General features: G+C 51.8%; 1 pseudogene; it reads left to right on the top strand.

The window, feature by feature from the left end:
• Positions 1-678: 678 nt before the first annotated feature.
• Positions 679-2,142, top strand: LOC101345223 (melanoma antigen preferentially expressed in tumors pseudogene; annotated as a pseudogene).
• Positions 2,143-3,065: the final 923 nt, after the last annotated feature.

Here is a 3,065-nt window from a genome sequence, read left to right as displayed (position 1 = left end):
GGACCATGCGGAAAACTCTCACTAATATCTGACCAGAAACACCATGACCATTCCCAGGGACAATCCCGATGATTCTGAACATTCCACAAGTGGAGTTATTTCAAACGGTGATGGCATTTCTGGTGGGAGAAGAAAATAAGGGAGCTGCTGAGGCCATCATCTGATGAACTAGACTTGAACTGGGGGTAGTGTGATGGTTAAAGTTGAGTGGGAACTTAGCTAGGCCATGATTCTCAGTGGTTTGGTAGATAGGTTGTAGTTTGGCAGTTACATAATAATGCAATGAGCTCCATGATGAGATCAAATATAAGGCAATCAACTCTGTGATGAGATCTAATATAAGGCAATCACCTCCATGATGAAATTATCCTATCACATGCTCACTTCTGTGATGAGATCTTCTATGAGCAGCCAATGAGCTGAAAAGCGAATTTCTTGGGGATGTGCCCTGCCTCCAGTATATAGCTGGGTGTTCCAGCGGGGCCGACTTCACTCAGGATCATGCATCCAGCTCCTCACCAAGTGACCTCCGGTTCTTGGAACTTGTGCCGCCTGTCATCTTAGCTGCTGATCTTGGATTCCTTGGCCTCAACAGCCCGTGAGCCGGCGACAGTGGTGTGGTCTGCGAATCTTGGGTTCCAACCACAGATCAGGATTGCTTTTGGAACAGATATCAGCATGAACAGCACAGGCCCACCCAGGCTCTTGGACCTTGCAACCCAGAGTCTGCTGCGGGTGGAAGCCTGGGCCATCGCAGCTCTGGAGTCACTGCCGATGGAACTCTTCCCACCCTTGTTCATGGAGGCTGTGGCTGGGAGACACAGCAAGACTCTGAAGGCAATGGTGCAGGCCTGGCCCTTCAGCCACCTTCCCCTAGGGGCTCTGATGAAGGCTCAGCAGGCCCCCCAGGACGTGTTAAAAGCTGCACTGGAGGGGCTGGATGTCCTGCTTGCCCAGAAGGTCCGCCCCAGGAGATGGAAACTGAAAGTTCTGGATTTACGGGTAAATGCTAACACCAGCTTCTGGAACATGTGGTCTGGAACCTGGGACAGGTCCTCTGTGGGCTCATACGAGGGGCCAGAGGTTGCCCAGCCTAAGACTAAGAGGCGAAAAGTGGACGATTCCAGGAAGGAGGAGAAGCAACTCTTGGCCCCTGTGCAGGTGCTCCTAGAATACCTTTGCCTCAAGAAAGCCGCCCCGGATGAATTCCTCACCTTCCTCCTGAAGAGGGCCAAGCAGAGAAAAGGTCTGCCACACCTGTGCTGTAGGAAGCTGGAGTTTGTTGATATGGCACTCGGACATCTTCAGAAGATCCTGAGAATGGTGCAGCTGGACTGTGTCCAAGAGGTAGAAGTGCATGGCTCCTGGGACCTGTTCACACTGGCCAGGTTTGCTCCTCCCCTGGGCCAGATGGTTAATCTGAGCAGACTCCGTGTCTCTGACATCCTCCTGAATTCCTTCACTCCCTGGGCTGCAGAGGAAGTGGAGAAGCTAGTTTTCCAATTCAGCTCACAGTTGCTCCGTCTGCACCAGCTCCAGGAGCTCCACCTGGACTCTGTCTTCTTCCTGGAAGGCCGTCTAGACCAGGTGCTCAGGTGCCTGAAGACCCCGTTGGTGACTCTCTTCATAACTAATTGCTTGCTTTTGGAGTCCGACTTGACATACCTGTCGTCATGCCTGCACACCAGCCACCTAAGGTACCTGAATTTGAGTGATGTCAACATGATGGGTTTAAGTCCTGAGTTCCTGCAAGTGCTGCTGGAGGGGACCTCAGCCACCCTCCACCGCCTGGAATTAGACGGGTGCGGAATCACGGACTACCATCTCACCTCCATCTCGCCTGCTCTGGGTCGCTGCTCCCAGCTCACCAGCTTCAGCTTCCGTGGAAACCCAGTCTCCACGGTGGCCGTGGAGAGCCTGCTGCGGCACACCGTCCTGCTGAGCAAGTTCAGACTCGGACTGTTACCCGTCCCTCTCGAGTGTTACGTGGGCCTCCAGGGTACTCTCGACCTGGGGAATCTTCGAGGTTATCTGGCTGAGCTGAGACTGACACTGCAGGACTTAGGGCGGCCCGATGCGGTCTTATTGTTCAGTGACAGCGCCTGTTCCTATCATACGATTCTCCTCTATTCTGTGACCTGATGTGATTTTTAATTGTACTTTAGATGAAGGTTTACAGAGTGAATGTGTTTCTCATTAAACAATTAATAACATATATTGTTTTGTGACATTGATTGCTAACCTCATGACATGTCAACACCCTCCCGTTCTCGACCTTGGGTTTCCCATCAGCAGCTTTCCTGTGCCCTCCAGCCTTCTTGTCTTGTCCTTGCCCCTGGGCTGGTGTGCTCATTTAGTCTCCTTTGGTTTGATGGGCCTGTCTAACCTTTGGCTGAAGGGGGACCCTCAAGAGTGACTTCCATACTGAGGTCGAAGGGTGTCCGGTTACCATCTTCTCGGGGTTTTTGTCCAGTCTAGTAGGTTAGAAGTCTGAATTCAGGGCTCCAGCTCCAGGGGAAGGCTTTCTCTCTCTGTCGGCTCAGGAGGAAGGTTCTTGTGACGCATGAGTCTTCCCTCCGTCTGGGAGCTTCTCCTCGCGGGAACCTCAGGTCCAGGGCACGTGCTCTGCTCCCAGCGCTGCTTTCTTGGTGGCATGAGGTCTGCGACTCTCTGCTCTCTTCTCTCTCCTTTGATCTCTTTATAAGAGAAAAGCTGATGCAGAACACACTCCAGGGAAACTGCCTTTACATTGGATCAGGGATGTGTTCTGAGACAGAGTTTTACATTCCACCCTAATCCTCTCCTACATGGCCCAATCCTGCCTCAGGAACCCCAGGCAGAGATTAGGATTTACAACACACATCACAATTACATCAATCACACAATGGAGGACACAAAAATGGGAATCATGGTCTAGCCAAATCGATACACATATTTCTGGGGGACAAAATTCAATCCCTGACACTATGTGGTGCCAATTGAGCTAATGACCCCCGAGACCGTGGTCCTCAGCCTTCAATCCAGTAATTGGGTCCCTCAGGGAGTTCGGGTGTATTTATACAGCC

Source organism: Trichechus manatus, unplaced genomic scaffold, assembly GCF_000243295.1.
Source record: "Trichechus manatus latirostris isolate Lorelei unplaced genomic scaffold, TriManLat1.0 scaffold00087, whole genome shotgun sequence".
Taxonomy (NCBI): Eukaryota; Metazoa; Chordata; class Mammalia; order Sirenia; family Trichechidae; genus Trichechus; species Trichechus manatus.
The sequence above is the reverse complement of the archived record's forward strand: the minus strand, read 5'-3'. Positions and strand labels throughout refer to the sequence as shown.